Here is a 24,742-nt window from a genome sequence, read left to right as displayed (position 1 = left end):
CAATTTGACTCACTGTGCAACAGTTAGTAACGCTCCGCGAAAGAAATGTGATTCGCGTATCGCTCCCGATTGCGGCGCGGAAATGACGAAGTGTGGAATGATGAAGCGGATTGTGTTTACCCCCATCACATGGCTGGCAACGATGCATCGTAATGGTGCATGTGGATTGGAATGTGCCAAGTGAATATATATCCCTCCGTACTTCGATCGCGTGTATCAATATGGTGTTGGTTGATTGGTTGTGATAATCATACAGTCCCTAGTTAGTTGTTTGTTACTTAGATGGATACAGCAATCTGTAATTGATCAGAAAACGGTAGATTCTACATCGTATCTGTGCACTTTACGCGATTGAGTACACACATGCGGCACATTATATCTTTTGCACGTTCGGTTGCACACTTCCAACAGCGGCTACGCGGATGCACCACATCCCATAGAAGTCAACGACACGCTAGACAGCACGTTGTCAGGGCACGGTCAAACGAATGTTTCGTCGCCTTTTTCGTTTCGTACGCCGTTTGGTGTTTTGCATTTCAGCTGCCCTCGCTAAGACTGCCAGATGCAGATAAGTTTGCCGGCCGGCAACGACTCGAGGCGAACTGTTGATTTTTTTGTATTGTTTGGTTGTGTGCTGTTTATTTCAATACGTATATTTCTTCAGTTCATTTTGATTTCTCCAAAATTCAGCTCAGTAGAACACAGTACTAATGTAAATGTTGTTAATGTTGCATGAAACCAATAATTTTGGAAATAATAATCTATCGGCTCAGGTGTCCGGTTATGGGGGGATCTAACGTACTTTGTTTTCCCATACTATTTTCCATACAAACAGAATTTTCCAAGAAGACACTCAAAATTTTATATACACACTGAAATTCGGAAATCGAACGTAACGTTCACCGAGATCTCGGTAGCAAGTTACTGAAAAAAAAACCGAAATCTCAGCTGTTGGGTTCTCGGCAAAATGTTTTGTTGAGGTCGGTGAAATAATAAAAGCGTGCAGAATAGAGTAGAATAGAACTAAGAGAATAGAATGGAATGCACGATGTGAAGTAAACCCTGTCCTTCGATCCACTCTAATTGTCATGTTAGGCTGTTTCTATATTTGTTTCTAATGATCCGAATATCCCGAAATTTTGGAGGAGAACTAAAAATATCGTAAATTTACAGTTTCTGTAGGATTCTATAAATTCCATTCACATGCCTTTAAGTTTTAGACGGGTCCAAATCTATATCCATCTGTTTGTCTTTCTATATAAAGAAAAATGGAATGGTAGTTTTATGTCACGAGTTGGCTTGAAAACGGGTCAATGGATTTGTTTTTTTTTTATATATGCAGTGTTGCATTCGTACAGAACTCCACCGTGTTTATGTAAAGAAAAAGCTTAAGATAGTCTCCATAATCGTCGTGAAAACGCTAGAAAACCAATCTGTAATTTTGAATGGGAGATTTTAAAGCATTTTTCAAATGCCTACTTGATGGCAACTTAAAAAAAGCAAGCAGCAGCTATGTATATTGTGGCTCTAGCACTAAATTTAATTCGTTAATTAGATAGTATACTTCTGCCACTGTTACGTTAAACATGTTGTCGGAAATAGTGCGCTACATCAAGCATCAAATGAACTATACATAATACTACTTCCGATGTTTTACTTAACGGATAGGAACAGCATCCACTGAAGGCGGAAATATTCTAAAAAAATCACTAATATGAACAGTAGCGAAACTCAAATTATATTTATGAAACCCATCTGGATTTTCGCCTTTTGTATTATTGGACACTTTTGTTGTTCACTTATATTTTCTAAAATATGGATCCGTCAATGACTTTGAGGAATGTGATTACTGATTAGAAAATTTGAAATACAAAAAAATCACGTAATTCTTTCTAATTTTAGCATGCCACAAACAACGAGAAGAGCAGCGGAAAGCGTTATTGAATACATATTAGTACATAACAGGCAGAATATTCACAGAAGAAGGATTCACAATCATGTGTAAATCAACGTATATACCACGTGCTGAAGCGACATAAACCCAACGGTTGTTGCTTCGATTGATGTCCCCATGCTTAAATTATCATCTGTCTGTCCGCGTGTTTGGTTCGAGTGGTATACATGGCGTGCTCCGGAAATTTACACTTTGCCACTTTTTGCCACTGTGATTGTTCCCGTCTGACATTAAGTCTGACGTAAGCTCAAGCGTTTGGTATAAAAAATAAGATAGAGCTTCAATATATAGATAGGATAGGTAGGACCCTATTATAGAAACGATGTTTACACATTGGGTGGGTTAGTACACATATGATTCTTCGCAATGCAAAGTAAAATGTTGATGAGATACACTTTTGAAAGTAAATGTCGTATAGAACCTTTAGTATCTCTGTGTAGATGGAAAGCAACACATGAAATATATACTATACATTGACCTAAGCGTACGTTCTTCAAACGAAAGCAATTTCATCGAGATTCTCGGAAGCACTCCTGTCCCGGAGTTGAAAGCCTAAGTATCATCCTCTAAATAATGCCAGTCTCCTAACAAGCTCAAAAATGTATTTTCTAGGAATTTATTCGGCCGTTTTCATCGTCTCCTACACATCGTCATGCTATTGATGCCCCACAGAGCCTCGATCAGAACGCAGAGCTCCACTTCATCGCGATTCCAATGCCGGTTCCGCACAACCTTGCATGATGAACACGTGTCGTGACCTTCAGGCACGTGCACCCACATGATGCCATAATTATCGTCGTTTAGCAAACCACATCATCGCGACAATGGAAAGGTACACAAGGACCGGTGCAATTTTTCATCATTTCATCATTTGCTATGAGAAGCAAATTTTGGAGTCGATTTTTCTCAATAAACTTCTAGCTGACTGATACGGGTGAATTATGTTGTTAGACGTATTTTCATGTGTTTTCGTGACACAGTTTGAGCTCTCATATTGAGACGGAGAAGTATAATGTGGCGTCTAAGCAAATGGAGTATCGCAAATTGTGCAGAATTTTTTAGTGTTTCTCGCTACATTTAACGTTCTCTCTTTCAGAGGAGACGCATGGTACGTAATATAAATGCCATACAACGGTGCGGGGTACTTCGAAATCAAGCGCCTCTTTGGATTTGTCCGCTGGTTTACTCGCATCTGTCGGCTCCCGAGTAACTGAAGTTAAAAGTGATTCGCGAACGTGTTCAGAGCTGTTCAGAGTCATATTGTGCTTTTGGGAAAAAAGCTGCTTCCCCTCTGAGATTTATGGTTTTCAAGGGCTTTTGACTACAAACTAGTAGTTTACTGTCGATATGATGGTTATACTATTAATTTGACTCTCAAAACTATAATAAATCACACCTGGCTCGGTTACTCGCGAGTAAACGCTCCCGAGCTTGTTGCTACTTCTTTTGACATGTTCTCCCGAGCAGACGGGTGGGGACTTACTCACACTTAGCCAGTTTCCGAGTCTGTGATGTTTGTTATGCGTTGGTATACACTCGTGAGCTGCATCGTGATGCGAACTTTTGCAGCACTGATTAAGGCTAAGGCCGGCACACAAATTATGTCACGCTAAATTTCAACTTTTTCGACCCCCTCCCCCCCCCCCCTTTGTCACACTTTTTGTATGAGTCCTGCGAAAATTTTGTAAGGCTTGTCACGCTTGGCTCGACCCCCTCCCCCCCTTGGAGCGTGACGTAATTTGTGCATGATCCCTAAGTAGCCCGTCATTCGTTTTGGTAGTCATGATGACTTTGCAGCTAGCAATTTCAAAGTGATAAAACTCAGTCTTGAAAGTTTATATTGACTAGAAGTAACACTGTAAGCGCTAACATACATAAAAAAAGACAATTTACACCATCTTCAGCACATAGGCTGCACAGACTGAACGAAAACTAACATTAGGCAACGGACTACACGAAACACCCAGTAGCCCAGCGATGAATTTTTCGTTTGACGAAAAGTTTTCACCGACTGGAGCGGGAATCAAACCCACACCCCGTGGCACAATACGCCTAGACGACTGACGCCGCTAACCGCAAGGCCACGAAGCCCACAAGGCATCCTGATGCTTTTTCAGATGAGTTAGAGTAAAACCAACTGATTTTCTTTGATTAGAAATTGGGAGACGAATTTGCAACAATCATCAACGTCACGTACAAATTTCAATGACAGCCTACTTCGCCTTAAGATCCAATTTTAGCGTTACGTAATAAATGGACGCTGCCTTATCAAGCTTTCCACGAACCAAGATGGCCTCACCATCGGCATATCCAATTACCTCAAAACCTTGATCTTTTAAGTTTCTAATGAGTTCGTCTACTACAAGAGGCCCCAGTAAGGGCACTCCTCCTTGAGGACATCCCTAGATCTTATCGATATTTGCGCACCTCCTAGATCAGCAGAAATTGTCCGATCCTTGAGCGTTGTCATAACCCATTCGATAACACTTCTATTCAAGCCCCTTGCTTCCATGGCTTTTGGAATGAAAACAACTCAAACCTTTCGCCACGCTTTACGAACGTATGAAAGCGTAACACTAGCTTTGAAAATTTTTGGTAAGAGCGAACAAAGCGCCTCTTTTCCCTGTTGTAGTAAAGCTGAGAAAACTTCATCTTTCCCGGCTGATTTGAAGGGCTGAAAAGAACTCAAAGCCCATTCGACCTTCGTTGGTGTGAAAATATTGCAAGCTTTCTGATAGGCATTTGTTGACCATACATGGCTTGCCTCATCTAAGACCTGCTCTTCTTCCGAACATGGAATCGATCCTTGGAAATGAGTTCTCATCATTACTTTCAATGTTTCTAAAGAATCGACAGTGAAACTGCCGTCTTCTTTTTTGAGTCTACCTAGACCATTTGAATGGACTTTCTAAAGGACTTTGTGCAGTCTTGCAGCTGTAGGAGCGTTGTAGATATTTTCACATACCCGTCTCCAGTCCTTACGTTTGGCCTGCCGTAATTCTTTGTTGTATTCTGTTAAAGTTTTTTTTGTATCGAACCCAATCAGAAGTTATTTTTGCTGTATCCCTGTTGGATGACCTTTGTTGAACAGGACAGCTAGTATGATATGATGAGATCATTCGATCAACAATTCCATCAGAGGCACTTTCCAACTGTGAAACAGTTGTAATCTGTTCACCATCGTATAAATTTCTGTTCATTAGATGAAAGAATAGAGGTTTCTAAAGCTTTCTGTTATTCCTGATCCAGCTTTAAAATCTAACCGGATTTGTTTATGATCTGACAATGATTCTTCATCAGAAACATGCCAGTTCACAATCTTCTCCGATAGCAGGTCGCTACAGATCGTGAGATGAAGAACCTCTTGTCGGATAGAGTTTAAACAAAGTAGGAGAATCCCCTCTATTACATATGTCTATGTTGTTAGACGATATGTAGTATCTTCTCCTATTTTATTATTATCGGTGCTGCTCCAAATTGTATGATAAGCATTTGCATCGCACCCTATTATAAATTGGGCATTGATTTTCTTACAGTAGATGACAAAATGAATGACACAGCATGGAGGCACATCTTCAACATCTCCAGGAAAGTAAGCAGAAGCAATGCATACCTCCGTTTTCTCCCGGATAGTTGGCACCTCTACTTTGATCGCAACAACATCTCTACATAACTCTACAACTGCTCGAAGGGCAACCAAGTACCCTACCCTTATTTACCCAGGGCTCTTGAATTAGTCCCACATTGATATTTTCCTTGATGAACCTTCTGCTGAGCACTGCTAATGCAACCTTTGCACGATGGAGGTTCACCTGGATAATTTTTAATCGATTCATATTACATTAACATGCTCCCACTTGTATCAAGCCTCTGAATTGAGGCTAAATATGAGTAGCCGATTATTTCGGAGAAGTACAAGGTCAACTGCGCCATTGCTCCGGATAGCACAGTAAGGGCATAATACTGTGGAGGGTGCCCCGGTACTCCACAGGCAAGGAGCTTCAAAATTTGTTGGAAAATAGCAAAGTTATGAAGACTTCACTGAAGGTCACATTTCGTAACATGAAAATTCACCTTCAAGTCGCTTGCGCCACCACTAAGTCTTAATAATTTTGGCTCGAAATTTGAAGTTTCCATTTTTATGTGATTTAAATTTAGAAGAGCACAAGAATTTTTGTTTTCGAGACATTTCGAAAAATAAGCCGCACCCTAAAGTAAACCTATGGACCTATGCACGAGTTCACTTGTTGACGTTTGAGTGGTGCCGTGTTTTTTGCGTGACCATGGCAACTAGTGAATTCAGCACCGCTCAAACGTCAAATTAAAGAAACCCGTGCATTGGTCCGTTTAGGATCAAAACACAAGGAAAAAACAATTTTCTTTTGAAACTTTCGTATGTGTTATTAACTATTCGCTGGTTTCACGTTTTTAACCAGTGTAACCATATAAACATGTATGGGGGTGGAAGTGTTTTTGTGTGTACGAATGGCCACGGTCCCAAATAAAAATTACTACGCGGTTAATGCACAGCCCCAAGCTTGTTCTTCTACTTGACATTTACGTCCTCACTGAGACAGAGCCTGCTTCTCAGTGTAGTGTTCTTATGAGCATTTCCACAGTTGTTAACTGAGAGCTTTCTTTGCCAAAGTTGCCATTTTCGCAGTCGTATATCGTGTGGCAGGTACGATGATACTCTATGCCCAGGGAAGTCAAGGAAATTTCCTTTACGAAAAGATCCTGGACCGACTGGAAATCGAAGCTAGACGCATTCTGCATGGCTTTGCTTTGTAGCCGCGGACTCTAACCACTCGGCTTACTTAGCTAAACAGTTTAGATTCTCTAGAGGTGGGCTATTTTTGTTGAGAGGGACTAAGACTCCTTTACTCCTTCCTGTATACGCCAATGTAAAGTCTAGTATTTTAGAGATTTTTTTAAGGAAAAATATAAAATATCATTAGTCGAACAAATTACGTTCATAGTAAAATATGTTATAATGCATTTAATAACTGAGATATTGGGTTCTATCAAGTTTTGCCATCATAGCTAATTTGAAATACCTAAATAAACCATTACCAAGATAGAAAATAGTTATTTAATACGAGATAATTTCAAATTTTGCATGAGTATTAAAGTACGAAAAATCAATTCCATACATACTCTCATGTTCGATCCCAGGTTCATCTCGCCCTCAACCAATCTGGGATCTGGGAAATGTCTGGAACCAAAGCAATGAAATTACACCCACTTGATGCTCTCACGTTCCGAAACGGCATCAGACGGCAGCACGTGTCGGCATTGCAAGCAGACCATACCTACCCGTGTACAGGCAGGCCGCAAGCGGTTTACGAACTCTCTAACCAAACTAGGTTGAGAAAATTATGTTTTGGGGGAAAGCGGTGTCGAGTGTTGGTTTTAAGTTGGCGGGAACATTGCTGCAATTGTAAGATGAACTAGTCGGGTGGCGTAAGTCTTCAGCTATTTCAAAATAGTTGAAGCTATGCTAGATTAGTTATAGTAATCTTTGAAAATGAAGTGTTGTTCATAAATTTGTAGCATGAGTGGATATAGTTGAAACAATGAGTGAAAAAATAAATCAGAACTCAAAATACAACAGAAATTTAAGCTGGTGCTTATCTTTTCAACAGGTAACAATTTCCAAATTTTGCTATTATAAAATTGAGCATATTCGTAGTTCTCTGTAAAAATGCCATCAGTTAAGCATTTTGTTTGAAAATCGGCAGTCATTACTATTATTCTGATCACAACAGTAAGTGTTTGAAACTTATTCAGTCTATGTCTTATATTTTTCCTACTTATTGATGATTGCATTTTTCTGTTCATCTTGAGATTTACATTGTAAGCATAAGAATTATTTATGTACTGATAATTCGTTGTTAAAAAGTGCACTCACTCCCACTTTCCCTTGTACACACAAAGCGTAGAGCTGCCGTCGTCGCCCAAACGCGCAAAAGTAGGACATAGTCGGCTTTACGCAATGGAGCAAAGGAAAATAGACACCCAGAAGGGCCTGCTTATATAATCCGTGTACAGCGGCATACCTCTGCGCTGTTGCTCCACCTAAACAAAAAGCTATCTGTCTATCTATCTATCTACCTAGGTATCTATCTATAGCTGTCTGTCAGGTCGCCGTGCGTACACGTGCCAACATCTTGTACACCCGTGCAGAAAAACGCAGACACGCTTTCGGTGATGTTTATAATACTTTAGTACGTGTCTGTAAACGGATCAAAATGGTCTACTCCAGCTAGGTTTTGGAACAAAGTCTGAATATTATTATGGTGGATACACTTAAAAAATAAGAATAGAAGAATTTCCCTAGCAATTCTCATTGCATCAATTTATTTGATGAGTGCATTTCAGATTCTGACTACTGATCATCATTATTACATTTCAAACTACTCATGAAATGGTTCTCAATCCTATCAGTTCCATTTTTTATTTTTTATTTGGATTCGTTTCAATAAATCTATAGTCTATTCAAATAATATTGCTCTTTTAGACATAGGAAAAGCATTCGGCTGTGTTCGGTATGATGGTTTGATTGTAAAATAAATGAAACTTTAATGTTCGAACATACATCGATAGAATCATTCAAAGTTATTTGTCAAATCGTACACTTTAGGTTAATTATCAGAACTCAAAGTCTGTCAAACTTCCTGTGAAAGTTGGTGTATCTCAAGGACTATTATTGTACAATATTTTTACAACTGACTTACCTGAGTTAAGGAGATGAATCCTGTTTGTCATCTGTAGTAGATTGCACAAGGTTTGGACATTTTCTCTTCATACTTGCAAAAATAGAAAATTTCACGTTATGTTTCCAAAGCTATACATAATTCCCACATATGAAAAAGTCTTAATTTGAAATCTTCAAGTAGACATGGTCTCACGATAAAAGGAGCTCCAATAAATTGATCAAACGATGTTGAATATCTAGGACTCTCGCTAGATAAAAATTTACGTTTCAAAAATCACATTGAGGGCAAGCCAAATATAATAAACACTGGATGATACACTTAAATGTATGTATCCATTTACTAACATAAAATCAAAACTTTCTCTTGATAGTTATTTAGACGAATCAATATTATTTTTTTAAATGATTCTGAAACTTCCTTCTTTAAATTCACCTGTAAAAATTCAGAAATTTTAAATGTAATATGTTGTTATCAAATGCTAATAAAAGCTTAATTTAGTTTTACCATATAAGGATACTGAGCAACACAGAACACTTAAATATGTGAAATGAATATAACATTTAAAATCATACTAATAATAAAAATCCCAAGTGAATCATACAAAGCGTGGTTTCAAAAATATATTAAAATTTTCTTGGACAAGTTGTTTGTGATAAATATTTGAACAATCATTTATACTATTATAACCCATAGGTGCATTTTGAATCACTTTTTCCTACAAACAAATGCCGCCAGCCGGCTTCGTACTTATACCTCGCAGTATAGAATATAATAAAACAAATATAGTGAAAAAGCGACACACGCGCGCGCAGACCTTTGCCGACCCGCAAAAATGCAAACCAAACTGGTGACTAAACTTTGGCACACAGGAGAAGCACGTGTAGCGCGAAGCCATTCACCCGAGTAGAAACGAAGGTTTATAACGTTGGAATAGTCCATTTTACGAGATGCTTCTGAACGGCTGATCTCTGTTTTTGCAAACATAAATTCCCTCCATCTTCTTTTTTCTGGCATCACGCCAAAACTGGATCAGAGCCTGCTTGTCAACGTTGTGTTCTTTTGAGCACTTCCACAGTTATTAATTAAGAGCTCACTTTGCCAACTGACAATTTTCACATGTGTATATCGTGTAGCAGCTACGATGATACCTTATACTCCGGGAAATTGAGAAAATTTCTTTTACAAAAAGATCCTTGACCGGTGGAAATCGAACCCACGACCCTCAACTTAGTCTTGCTGAATAGCTGCACAATTACTGCAATTTACACATCTATCTCGGTACCTTTTGAACTAGATGGCCCTTTCAATATCTAATATACAAGCGTAACTTCCATATTGTATTTATAAACCGTGTGAGCTTTTGTATAAAACATACCATAATGCATTTATTCTAATATTCTCGGGGTACGTGTCAACTAGGCGATTACTTTTTGATTGTTAATGATCGGAAGATTTTATTCCTATCCTGCTCGCCGCAATGCATACCTAAGTGTATTTGTTGGCAATGTATCTCCCAGAATGTTGCAACTCATATAAATCTACAATGTAGCAGAACACACTTGTTTATTGATGTTGTCAGTTAGCATCTGTATTAACATGGAGACGCGTGCACGTTTCACAACATGCGAAAAATGCAATCTCATATTTTATCACGGCTCAGTACTGCGCATTCAGTCAAGGTTTAGACAGCCGCAGCAACAACTTTCTCAATCATCAACTTCAATCCTATGCTAATTCTGAGTTTATCGCTTCGGTCTCGTATTTTATCTTTTCATGAATCTCTTTTCTAAAAGTTCCCTTTCAAAAAAAATATTTGTTTAATTTCAAAGCATTATTTATTTATTCATTTATTTGGTTATAATTTTCATTATTGAATTATAAACAATTACCAGATCCGACGTTTCGATTCACTTTTTTATTCTTTTTCTTTTTATTTTTCTTCTTGGAATCAGGTCCACACTGGGACAGAATCAGTTTCTCAGCAACCCTCAGCAGAAGGCCGGCTCGCTGAGCCTATTTCATAATCTGTACGATGGGAATGAAAAGGGAAGGGAAAGATGAGAGGAAATATGGGTGGGGTCCCTTGAACTTGAAGAGGGAAAATCGCATAAGCCAAATGAGAGCATGTTTATATGATTTTGCCCATTAAGCGCTGTTGAAGAGCTGATTGCACTCCACAGGCTAGGCTGTAGGGCTAGTTCATCACTACTATAAAAGACGCTTGAGCTGCCCGTATATGCATAGTCGACGTAAGCACCACTGAAGTGTTTAGCATTTGTTTGTCATTTTATCGAGAACTAACAAATACTTTAACATTTTTCCCCGCAAGTATATAGATGAGGTATAGAATCAATAATGAATCTTAGTATTTGCCAACATATGCTCAATAAGGTGGTTAGAATGCTAAGAATGTTAATGGCGCTTACATCGACTATGCAAACGTGGGCAGTGAGGGGCGCTCCAGGACAGAGAAAGCGAGTCGAGCCATAGGGACTCGCCTCCGAGCCCAACCGTAGGGTCTCGCCAGTTTTACAGAGGTTCCAAGTATTGTAAAAAATAACTAGCGCTAAAGTTACTTAAACCTTCTCCTTATTCATTTACATCGATCTCCTTATTCATTTGCATCGATACCAGTTTATAACGTCCCGCATTTTTCAAGAAGCGAATTACAACCGCCAACCCTACTGTATCATCGCTGATACTACCAGAAAGACCATGAGTAGTTATTTGGTGGTTGTATATTGGGCATACACACAATATGTGCTCCATTGTATTCCTCACATTACATAGCGTACAGAGAATGAGGAAGTCAGCCCCTCCCATGTTGTGGGATAGCCGGGTGTGTCCGGTACGTAGTCGTGAAATGATGCGTTGCATCCGATGTGAGGTGAGATCATTCCAGTTTGATACATTTTGCTTGATTTTCCTCAGGTAGCTGGCTGGAGTGAGTCCATTCATTTTCCCAGTACCGGGTACCCCCGTTGGTTTGACCACATTTAAACTGAACAATTTTCAATTTGTACCCCGCTAATTTGCACATCGTTCAGATTAAAAATGGTTCAAACGTCATTTAGCTCATGGAACGGAGTAAAGTGAAATGGAACGCTGTGGAATGGAACGCAGAATCAAAACAGTCAAAGAGGTAACCAGAAACACGTTTCTAGGGTGACTAGATGTTCAAATCAAAAATGAACCCCGATGGTTTGCATGAGGTATTGTTCAAATTAGCGGGGGTGTACGGTACACTCTTAAAAATAATGAAAATTACTCTGGACGTAATTCTGGTTATGACTGAATGACACATGATGTAAGTGATGGAACGACACAAAAACGTGTCCTTGAAGATGTATTGAACAAAAAATGTAATTTTACATGTTAAAGGACACGAAAACCATGGAACTGTGATCGACATTTCCCGAATCAGACACTAACATATTTGAAATTGGACATAAATTAACGTCATTCGGCTCGCTTCTTTTATGTGCATCCCAAAAGACGTAAATCACATTATTTTTTGGTACTGTGTAGTTGAAAATACGTTTACGGATGAATTTTTTGATGTCATCCACTGGGGCTGTTTTCCAGTACCTACGCTTTGAGTGTCCAGTACCAGCGAGTTTGTCGGCGGATTCGTTCCCAGGGATTCCACAATGTGCAGGTATCCCAGCAAAGGTTGTGGTGGTTGGAGTATGTTGTACAATGCCCTGTGTCCATGGGTGGGTTCGATATTCAGATTGGATTCATAAAAAGCGATATTACAATACCGGAATCCATCAGTATCAGTACTGGTTAAATGCTCGAAAAACACAAGCGTGTTACATAACACGCCAGAGCCGTAGTCATGACAAACCGACCTTAAGTTTAAACGGTATACCAATCAGTTACGCTGACAAAGTTGTTAGTTTGGGCGTAACTATTCAAAGTAACTTTGAATGGGACAGTTTCATTTTGAAACAATGTGGAAAGATTTATTCGGTAAAACTAAAATTGTTCAAGAGTTTGATGTATTCACATTTCTTATTTTGTGATTTTGTCACCACCCAGCTATCTGCAAACATCCTGCATAAACTAAAGGTAGCTCTCAACTGCGCAGTAAGATTTGTATATAACTTAAACAGATATGCTCCTGTTACTCACCTACACAAATCGTTGATTGGTTGTTCATTTAACAATTTTCCCTTAGTTAGATCCGTGTTTTTACTGCACACAATTGTAACCAAAAAATGTCCTGCATACTTGCATCGTAAACTTATTCGATTAAGAAGCCCTAGAGCAGTGTTGTGAAAAACTCAATTTCTCACAACTCACGCTTGAGAATTTTCATGCGTGAGTTGTCAATCACGCAACTCAGCAGTCAAAAAATCACGGATGAGTTGGCTCACCTTTTTGACTCCTTGTCTCGTATTTCCACAGTTTACTCACACACGGCAATAATTTCTTGTTAGTCTGGTAAAATTATAGTAATCCTATCTAACGTGAACAACAATATTCGGGTTTCACGAGTTTTGGCCGGGTTTTACGACTGAATCATTTTTTACGGTTTGAGTTGATTGAGTTGATTTTGCATCAAAATCTCAAGCGTGAGATTTGCGAAGCAGATTTCTAATGAGTTTGCTCTCTCGGGAGAGCGTATTGATTGACATTTGAGTGCGAGTCTATCAACACTGCCCTAGAGGTATTAAATTTTCAATGCCGCGATCTACAACTTCATATTATGCTAGTTCCCTTCTTGTTAGAAGTATATACAATTGGAATTCATTGCCGGCTGAATTTCAGTCAATTGTTTCCTCATCGCATTTCAAGAAATCAGTTTTACAGCAAGTCAATTGAAAATTACATTTGATCTGTTTCTAATAGTTTGATTTTTTTTTATGGCGCACTTCATGTTACCTTAGACAAACTGAAACATAAAAGACATGGTCTTAAGTTTATGGATGAGTAAAATAAATAAATAAATAAATAAAAAAAATAAATAAAGTAGGTGGCTATCTACGATGGCTTCAGCAACTTTAAAGCAGAATGCACGGTTATTGGAGCAATGAAGGCGTGAGATAGTGCGAACAAGATCTAGTGCGACAGCTGGCGTCACATCATCGAAACGTTGTCTAATTGAAAGAGTGCGGTTGATTCTAACGCCGAGTATTCTAACGGTTTTTTATTTTTGGAATTGGTTTACCTTCGATAAAATATTGTGTTCATCGCTATCAAGAAGAATGTCATGGAGATGACGGATCCCTGTGATGTTGTGTCACCAACTGACGCACGGAAGGATCGGTTGCTTAAGAACTATTTGCAGAAGTTGACGATATGACCCGTAAATCCCCAGTAGTTGTTGGAGGACTAGTGGCGTCCAGATACGATTGAAGGCTTTGGATATATCCGACGAAACTACTTCCGTGTGTAATCGTTCCATATATATTTTACTGAGGACCTCCCCAAGGGAGGCAAAATAGGTGCTAGTCCCATATCCCGGACGAAAAGCATGCTGCCGGTGAACGAGCTGATCTTCGGCCTCCAGCTTCTGCCTCAGTCTCCGATTAATCATACGTTCCATAACTTTTGATAAGCAACATGTTAGGGCAATAGGACGGTATTTGGTTGGATCTCGTAATGCACAATTTGTTTTCGGGATGGGAATCACCAAACTTTCTCGGCATGCATCTGGACCCTTCTTCAGAGACCCTTCTTCTGCTTCTTGGCATTAACGTCCTCACTGAGACAGAGCCTTCTTGTCAGCTTAGTGTTCTTATGAGCATTTCCACAGTTATTAACTGAGAGCTTTCTTTGCCAAAGTTGCCATTTTCGCATTCGTATATCGTGTGGCAGGTACGATTATACTCTATGCCCAGAGAAGTCAAGGAAATTTCCATTACGAAAAGATCCTGAACCGACCGGGAATCGAACCCAGACACCTTCAGCATGGCTTTGCTTTGTAGCCGCGGACTGTAACCACTCGGTTAAAAAGGCCCCATGTTTGGTTAATCAGAGAACCATGTTTGGTTAATCAGCTCGACTAGTTTGACAAGTCCTGTTAGAAGGAGCCTTTTGAGTAATGCATATCCTACACCGTCATGGCCGGCAGAATTACAAGAGCAGCAGCTAAGAGCAAAATTGTGCTCTTGCAGGGATAAAGGTGAATTGACATTGATGAGGTCGTCGGGGACGTGAAAGTTAAGGATCGATGTGGCATTCTGTTGAAAGCGACGTATGAAGGAGTCGTTGTAATTATTTCTCAATGATAGGCTCGGAAAACATTCACCAAGTGCTGCTGCTACTACCGGAGGATCAGATACGAATGAATTTGAATCGTCAGCTTTGTGGATTTTCTTTTCCCGCTAAGGGCATTAACACGGCCCCAAAGTTCCTCGGATGTTTGAGAAGCATACATGCTCTCAAGGAAGGCGACAGCTTCGTTTTGCATCAGGTCGAATAGAGTGGTTATGCACATACAAACTATCAACGTCGGCAAATCTATAAGTTGGAAAATCGCTCTTATTGAGTTGCCTCAATAGCAACGATATTTCATAAAAGTGGTGGTAAGACTCCCCCTTGGGGGCATCCGAGTTGCGATTGACTTGACACAATGTCGAAAATAGATGTCAGTTTTTGAGCATCCAATCCAATTTGTAATCAGTGTAGACAGCTCATGGTTAAGAGCAGCTTCCAATATGGCAACGAAAGACACATTATCAAAGGCACCCTCAATATCCAAAAAAAAAACAGGCACGATTGCTTCTGAGGGAATGCTTTCTCGATATCGTATACAACTTTGTGTAAAACAGTCACAGTGGACTTTCCAAATTGGTAAGCATGTTAATTCACATGAAGACGCATGTTTGCCAAACAAACATCACGGATGTGATGATCAGTCAGACTGATTGGTCTAAAACTCTTCGCTTCTTCATACGACGCACGTCCTTATTTCGGGATAAACTTCACAGTATTATCACGCCAGTATCTGGGAATAAACCCGGTAGCAAAACTGATTAGAAGTAGCTTTTTCATAACATCTTTGATAAATTCAAATCCCTTCTGGAGCAGAACAGGATAAATCCCATTTTCTCCTGGAGATTTGAAAGGAGCAAAACTATTGAGTGCCCATTGCATCGATTCAGTAGTTACAAGACTACGAACCGAAGCCAGAGATTCGTAACTACATGCAAATACATTTGGTTCATCCCTAGATGCTATGTCTACACATCCAAGCAAGTGTGCATTGAATAAACAGTCTAAAACTTCTACATCAGAAGGAATGAAGTCACCATTATGTAAGCGAATTTCGTTTACTTTGAAATTATTAGATTTTGCAAAGATTTTGTTTAGCCGACTAACTTTACTCGAGCTGGAAACTTTTGTACAAATACAGATCGAAGAGCCTTCTTGTAAGCCTTACGAGCCAACTTGATCGACTCTGATCCAGCTGAACGGCGTCTGTTTCAAATCCTTCTACATTGTTTCCTGAGTCTAGTCGGATCGGAATTCCTCCATAGGGTCCCTCCTATAGTCTTCACAGACCATAGAACACATGCTTCTTCAAAAGCTCCATAATGTACGATGTTGTCGTACAACGGTATCATCCAAATCACTTGGATTTTCAATGCATTCAATCCATTGTAATGGACGGAGAGTATTCATGAATTGCATGAGTCTGCAGAGATTGATCGTTGCTGTTCTTTTATGGTGAAGATTAATCTGACCTATCCTAACCATAGCCATTACCCGAACTAGGCACGATTAAGCTTTTTTGCAATCTGAGCACGAAGAAGATCAGCAACAAAAAAAAACAAAACAAAATAATTGTTGGCTTTGCAAATATCGTATAAGGGGCCGTCCATAAATGACGTAGCATTTTTTCACTGATTTTTTAACCCCCTCCCCCCTTGAAAAATACGTAGCATTTCAAACCCCCCCCCCCCTCCCCCTAAATTTTTAATTTGTTTTCCACAGCGATTGGGCTAAAATGAAACATTAAATTCAAAAATTTCTACACAAATATAGAGATTAATTGAAAAACAACTGAAACATCAGGATAATCTGACGAATAGTTTGATATACCGTAACGCTAAAAAATCCTTTGGAAAATAGTTTAAACAAGCATATTTCCTGTTTAAGTAATATAATTTTGATTCCCAGTAATTTAATTTGTAGTATTTTGGCTGTTGTTAAAACTTAAACAGTTCACAGCTGAAAATCTCGCTCGGATCGATAAAGCTAACAGCACTCAGTTAGGGTTCATAAATTTTTATAATATATTGAACAGAAATTTTGTTATATGATAGGCATTTTTTTAAATTGTTTGTGGTTGAGACACAGATTTCAGTGAATATGATCAACAAAACAATTTAATTTGGAATGGATCTTCGTCATTATTCTCTAAAATCAAATCCATTCAGGAAACTGTGACCAGATAGAGCAAAAATAACAATTGTAATATTTGGAATGTTTCAAAAATTAGCGATTTTTATGCAACCATCTTAATTAATAGTTAATTCATTCAATATTCTTACTTCACTCATAATGAAACAATGAAATAATAAAAATGCTCTTTCGTTGAATTACCAAGTGATTTAGAAATCTGAACGATTGATGATTTGACTGAGTGGAGATCTCCTGCAACCTTTAATGCATTGAATAAAATTCTTGTTTTACATGTTTTACTATAATAACGTTAATATTTGCCTAATGAGCGTATTGCATTCTTTTGAAGAATTAAAGCTTCAACAGAAAATATTAATAAACCAAAAACGGTTGATTCTATGTCTCGTAAATGGTAAAACAAGATTTTCCAAGTCGATAAAGCATTGATTTTTACTCAACTTATTAAGCTTTTAATGTTTGTTTATAATTAAAATAGTTTAGACACGAATACAATATAATATTCACATAACTATTTAAAGCTTCTTAAAATCTGTTCGATTGTACTTATTAGGAAAATTTGTTATGTCTTAGAAGTTTTCAACCTGTTTTGAAGTTAAATCGTCATTTCATAACCCAAGTCTGATAAGTCAGAATAAGAAAATTGATAGAAATAAACTGTTTGTCAGTTTTTAAGTGCTACTATTTTTCCCAACATTATTCAAAATGCTACGTCCACTAGTTGGGACCCCTCCCTCACCCTCGTCACACATCGTCACAAATCCCTTAAGACCCCCCTCCCCCCTAAAACGCTACGTCATTTATGGACGACCCCTAATATGCAAGCTCCAGTTGAAATACTATTTTTAACGAATATTCAAGATAACTTAGGATCAGTCCTGACAAAATTTTGGAAAAAAGTAAATGCTAATAGCACGTGTGCAAGCGAAATATGGCATCAGCTAGTATAACGAACTGATAGTTATTCAATAATGGACACATAAATATACTTTTTTCGATGACAATTTTCACCTGGAACAGAGATATTAGCAATATTTGAATGTCAAACTCACGTTTATGACATTTAACTCTGAGATTAAACTCATTAACATTTAACACTGGTTAACTCTGAGATCAAAGCTAGATTAAATTATTAAGGATAGTGCTACATTGCTTATCTGAGATCAGAAGAAACAATAAATTTTATTACAGTCAACTCTCCCTAACTCGATATAGAAGGGACCATCGAGATAGGGATGTATCGAGTTACAGAACACAAAAACAGTGCAACTGCGATCCATGGGACCATCGAGTTAGCCATGAAAACCAACTTTTACTATGGTTCTCTAACTCGATATTGAGATACGGAATATCGAGTAAGGAAAGTTAACTGTACAAGCAAAATAAAACATATGCTTTTTGCTGTTAAAAGAAGCGGGAGAATAAGGTTGATGTTTAGAGCGCATACCTTACACTTTTGAGCAAAAAATATGGGAGCATGCCGTTAGTCTTTAAGCGCCACTGACGATATCGGAATATTTTTGTTTTTTGAACGTCAATATAGAGGTTGAGGTTAGAACAAACGCTGTATAGATAACAAACCATATTATATGCAATCATTCGCTGAATAATGTAGTTATAATGTTGAAATTGTCAATGGCGCTTACGTCGACCTTGTGAAAATGGGTAGCTGAGGGTTTTGTGAGAAAATTCGAATCACCTCCTGGAAAAGTTTCAGGAATAATCTGAGGAGTAATTTCGGGATGAATTCTTGGAAGAATCTCTTTGTTGGCACGAATCTTGCTAGAAACCTGGAGAGTTGATGAATGTTTTGCAGGTTCATTGCTGAATTTATATTGAGAATCATGAAGATGCTTGATTTCACAACACAGAAATCCGAGCTACCGAATCTCGGTAGCAATAAAAAATTGATTGCCGAAATCTCGGTAAAATCAATACAAAGACTCAGTATTGAAAAGTACTGAATTATCAGCTGTTGGGTTCTCGGCGATTCGTTTTGCTGAGGTCAATTAATTAATTTAAGGGGGCAGGATCCGTCATTGATTTCGGAATTTTCAAGAGCAGTTTTTTCGTTCAAAATCAAACACAGTGAACACATTTTCATCGAATGATTTTTAGTTTTGAACAGAAAAACTGCTTTTGAAGTTTCGATGATGACGATGATTACGATGACGGAGCGTTGATCGTCAAGTGTGTAGGGTAAGTGTTCCCTTAGTTGTGGGTGTTCCTATAGTTGCGGTAGTGCCGTTTTCAATGATTTTATTACATTAACCAGAGAACCGACACTGCCAATCGACGTTTTGGCTTGTTGATACACGGTATATTTGAAAAGGGCGTTCAATTTGCTTTAAAACTGATTAAATATGACAAAAACTGCTAAAACTTTGCTTGCTTGTGTAACTCTCAACAGTCAACTAAGTAAGTATGATATCGGTTAAAATAAAAACCTTCAAATGCTTTTTACCTAATATGTACATATTTCCTTAAAACATGTTTTACATGTACCGTGCCAATACTACCTCGCAATCCAATATGCAAGGTAACTACCAAACCTACTCTCATCTGTTAAAAATCAATACTCACCAAACTATTGCATCCAGCTGGGCTATCTTTTCTTACACAGTTTCCAGTCGTTTACATCAAATTCACTTCCACCCAGTCACAGGAAAATTTGATTCAAAATAATGCTTTCACCAAGACACAATTGAATGAACAATACTAGATAAAACAAACCAATAATCTACTACCAGCTCACCAGCAACAGAGAACATTCTACGGTTGATTACACCGCACAACAAATCGAGGATGCTGAGTGGACTGACAATGACGAAGCATATAAGGATGCGTATCGAAACACTACGCTGCACCGCAGGATCACACACATATCAACATCTGGTAATGCTTCGCGCCAGGATATCTATATTACGGTACCACTATGCAGAACTGGTCAATCTCGGTTGGGCTTAATCCTAGAAAAGTTATTAGGATTAGAAAGCCATTATTTTTAAGCCATTGTTCATCAAACCATTGTAACTAAACAAAAAAAAAAGTTGTTTGCGTGTGGGTGGCTTTAGATTACATGAGGAAAGCAACACGAGGCTTGTAATGTTACATCAAAACTGTAGAGACATTTGTCGGAGAGCTGAGAAATATCGAGAGCTTTCCAGGGGAAAACTCTTCTCGTTAAATTTTCATCTCTGTTCTCTGTTTATTGCCAACGTTTCACACTAGGTGTGGAATGATTTTGTAAGTGACAAAAGATTTCTTGTCTCAAAAAGAAGTCATTAAGAAAATATGAAATGAAAAATAATTCTAAATAGAGAATAAATCGAAAATTGTTTTCAGAATAATAGTAGTGAAAGTCGATATTCGTACAACATGCTCAACCTTTGTTTATGACAAGACATTTTGAAATGTAATATGTTCAAGTTGATTATCATATTATTTGAAATTTTTCGAAACATGTGTTAAAAAGCTCCAAAAATCGTAGTTTTTGTTTTCAAAATTGTTGTTCAAATTTTTAATCAGAAATTATCAAAACATTTAAAAGATCTAACTGAAATTTTAAACAAAGTTTCGCAATCAACAGTTAAACGAACTGAAATAATTTGGCCCACTATGCGCTCTCCCTTTTCCATCTGATTGAAAATAAGAGCGTTGCTAACGCTCATCTCGTTCATTTACCCTTCGCTGCTGCAGTGAGAAGTGCAACTGCACATGACTGGGGAAGATATCTACTGTGCAGTTACAATGTCGTGTGTACTGTGTGCATTCATCTACTATTTACATGCCATAAGTTTCAAACACCCCCGGATCCTTGTCGTCAATTTTCTGCTGCAAGGTTCAAGGTCAATGGCGATGCACACGTGCGCTAGTTTGAATATATTTATAGGTACATACTTTCTTACTGCCGGGGCGTTACTTTTGCTGCTAGAAGGCACACATATTAGCACCGGAAGCGGAAGTTGCACTTTTGATGCGCGGTTTTAACTATCTTTATAAATATAGATCTTGCTTATTGCGATACACTTGATAAACAGAAAGTTTATTATTAGATCAACGATATTGCATTGGATCTATTGTGTTCCTCTTTAATGGGGTAATAAGATACCAAGAAACCAAATCGCGGAATTCCAGTCATACATACATGAGTCGATTGATAAGAAGAGTGTATGTAATGTTTAAATCATAGAATAAACTAGGGAGACTTGATCTTTTCTCTTAATGCAGCTGTAACTCTGCAGATAAATCAAAATTTGATTTAACATTTTGATTATACACTTGAATTGATTTACAGTTTGCACAGGCATGTTTTGCAATGTCATTAAAAAAATAAATTAATAAGAATAAAATCTTCTTTGATTTTTTTTATGTAAGGGCGTTTTAGGCATCATAAGGATGCTTTGAGGTGTATTAGTTACTACATAATTGCTTGGAATCAATTTTTGGCCCATAGTGTGGCAAAAGTTCGAATCAGCGGAGCAAAAGCTGGACCCATATAAGCTCGCAGGGAAATTTACAAATTCACATATTATCTTCGAGTTTAGTGAAATTTTCCTGATCATTCGAAAAAAGTCATCGACTTTTCACATTTTCACTTAGTTTTGTAAAAAAAAAACTGCTTTGTGGGCTTTGGGAAATTTTTTGATGAAAAATTAGTGTGTATTTATCTGTAAACATAAGTTTATGGCTGGTATGAAGTATGTCTGTCGTGAAAATGTCGCTATTTTGTGTTTTGGGCAAAAGTCCGTTAAAACTATCAGCGAAATTATACCAAATATGTTGAAGGTTCACTGTATGGTATTTATTTCTTTACAACTGCTCTTGTTTTTATGAAAATTTTGATTATACCACTAAGGTCGAACATTTTCCCTACCTTACTCTGATTGAATATTTAAACAATCCATGAGCAAAATACCCTCCATCCTGCTTTCTTCAAACAACTGTCATCGTACGAATTTGCTGGTGACAGCTTTATTTGAATACAAAAAAAAAAACCTTCAATCCTTCAATATGATGGTAGTCAAGCAGTTTAAGGATTAAAAGTTTTTAACTCTAACAGGTATTATTCAATCCTATGTTCAAATTTTGGTTTCGAGAGGTTTAAAGAAATGCTGAGCAACAATAATCCATATTTTCAAACTAGCAAGCTTTTTTCAAAGGCTTGGGTTATATGACTTATAGGCTACAAGAGGTTTGGATTTCACATTGATCTTGAACCTTAATTGAAGTAATACATTTAAATCTTTATCTTGCTTTAAAAATTCTGGTTCAAATCGAATTGTAAAGGTAAATCCTGAATAAAGTCTGTTTTTAAATACTTGTATTCTTTTCAAAATCTATAAGATTGGGTTGAATACGTCATCTTGGCAATATAAAACGAAAAAAATGATTTTTAAATACGTTTACTATTTTTCCATAAAAGTGACATTTGGAATGTTGATCAATCGGTTTTGGACGATTTTTAAGTTTTGATCTATTTACGCCCATGCCAACAACAGACAAAGTTTGCCGAGGCCACTGGTTGAATAATATTTTTACATCTGGTGATGCATGTTACTCATTAATAGCTGTGTTCAATGACTTTGATCGAACTTGCTCGGGGTTGGTTGTACTAGCTCGTATTTTTTGTCAACAAATAACTGTCAAAGCTACTTCGAGCAACTCCAAGCTGCTTTCTCAATGAACGCTCTTTTTACTCTTTTTAATAATTTACCGGAATTCCACGTGAAAAAAAAAATCGCGCACTTAACAATCCGTATCGCTTCGGAATTTTGCTTTTTTTTTTCTCAATGTTTACGTTTTTAAACGTCAAAAACACGAGCTACTGCGAGCTGGTTGAACTAGCTCGGACTCTAGCTTCCAACCTGTTTCGAGCGAATCAGAGTTGGTTGGACTCGGCTCAATGAACACAAACCCGAGCGACTCGAAGTAGGTTGGAGTGGCTCAATGAACACCAAAAGCTGACTCGCAAGTGGTTGCAACCAAGTTCGAGCAGCTCGTTGAACACAGCTAATATTAATAAAATTTAGTTACAAAACTTTTAATAATATTAGACAAAAATCATAGCAAGCTTCTATTGCCACGTTAAATGCGTTATTCATTCATTCGATCGGTCATAGTGTTTGCCTATGTGCTCTTGGGGATTAGAACTATGTTGATACTGTGAGATACATTCATCAGCTACAACTTTGCCGAAGACCGTTTTCAAATCGGACGCCCCAGTAATTAGTAATAATTATTAATCACACTGTACGCCGAATAAGTGTTCATCACTCGCCCAGACAAGAGCAAGCGACACGATCAATAGATCAAACACTAGGGGAAGACGGGGTAAGAGCGCCCTCCGGGGTAAGACGGACCACCTTCAGTTTGGCATGAAAATGGCAATTTTCTTAAAAGTTCATCAAGCACTTTCCATGAACACAAGATTTTTGACATTCCGGAGCATTTAGTGTGATATTTACATAAAAATTTTCATAACAAAGGGGTCATGCACAAATTACGTCACGCTCCAAGGGGGGGGAGGGGGTCCAGCCAAGCGTGACAAGCATTACAAAATTTTCAGAGGACTCATACAAAAAACGTGACATAGGGGGGGGGGGGTCAAAAAAGTTGAAATTTAGCGTGACATAATTTGTGTACCATCCCAAATGTCAAAAACAAAGTTTCTGCTTGTCGATAGTGAATTTGATCTAAATTTAACAGATTACTGTTCAAGTGAAATGAAATCAATTTTGTGAAAAATACAAGCCAAATCCGCATAGCTTTTCCAAAATATGGGTGTTTCAAGGTACTAATAAGTATATATTTAAGTTTTTTGAAATAATCAACCCTAAAAATGATTCAATATCCACGTTTATCAATGTAGAATTCATAAAACATTATACCACAGACAAACAGACATAACACTTAGAACAAATTTCGATCAAAATCATAGTCACGAGAACATGTACGCCCAATGCTAAAATTAGTGTGTTTGGCCGACAGGCCAACAGATGGCGTTAGTGTGTAAACGTCAAACGCGAACAGAAACGATGCGAGCGCTGCGGGTGGTCGATTGGCCACCTACTGTATTTTTGATTCGACCGTTAAAAAGGTGGTCGATGGCCAATGATGAGAGTGTGACGTCTGTTTGTCTGTGATTATACTTTTTAGAATCACAGGGAACTGATATATTTTTTCGCAAAATTGTGTACGAAAATCGTGGTGGTCGTTCTTACCCCGTGAGTGGGTGGTTTTACCCCGTCGCTAAAAATAATCGTGATAAGACATCACTTTTTTTGAAGCTTCAAGAAATAAATATAACACATGTGATATTTTTTGATCATGCCTAAGGCTCTAAAATACGATATGCTGCGTCGAAAAAGGATTTATTGATTCTTGATTTTGACGTATGAATTAAATTGCTTAGGCCGCCCTTACCCCGTCTTCCCCTAGTAACGAACCGCGTCGCTTTTTCATTCCATTACTCGACCGACGCGCGACATGTTTGATGATTTTCACAGACGTTGTGCTGATTTCTGCTTGATTTTTATTACGGTTGTTAAGAAAATTTTCCGGTTGGCGGTAGCCGCAGAGTTCTACCGCAGCTGTCAAAGTTCTACCGCAGGCTTCGAAATCATTCAATCATTGAAGCAAACAATTTAATCATAGTATGCTTGAAAGAGAAAACGCTATGAAAAATAACAAC

At 38.0% G+C, this 24,742-nt stretch overlaps 1 protein-coding gene across 1 annotated transcript in view; it reads right to left on the bottom strand.

Annotated features, from left to right (window-relative positions):
• The window catches only part of LOC5575405, a 72,261-nt gene extending 52,076 nt beyond the window's left edge, over positions 1-20,185 (bottom strand). Inside the window, exons 1-2 of the mRNA XM_021848898.1 lie at positions 20,075-20,185; positions 19,633-20,018 (exon numbers count right to left, since the gene is read on the bottom strand). The gene's annotated coding sequence lies outside the window, so the exon portion shown is untranslated. The remainder of the gene's footprint in view (positions 1-19,632; positions 20,019-20,074) is intronic.
• Positions 20,186-24,742: the final 4,557 nt, after the last annotated feature.

The sequence above is a fragment of the Aedes aegypti genome, chromosome 3, assembly GCF_002204515.2.
Source record: "Aedes aegypti strain LVP_AGWG chromosome 3, AaegL5.0 Primary Assembly, whole genome shotgun sequence".
Lineage (NCBI taxonomy): Eukaryota > Metazoa > Arthropoda > Insecta > Diptera > Culicidae > Aedes > Aedes aegypti.
Note: the sequence above shows the minus strand (reverse complement) of the source record. Positions and strands in the feature narration are given on the sequence as shown.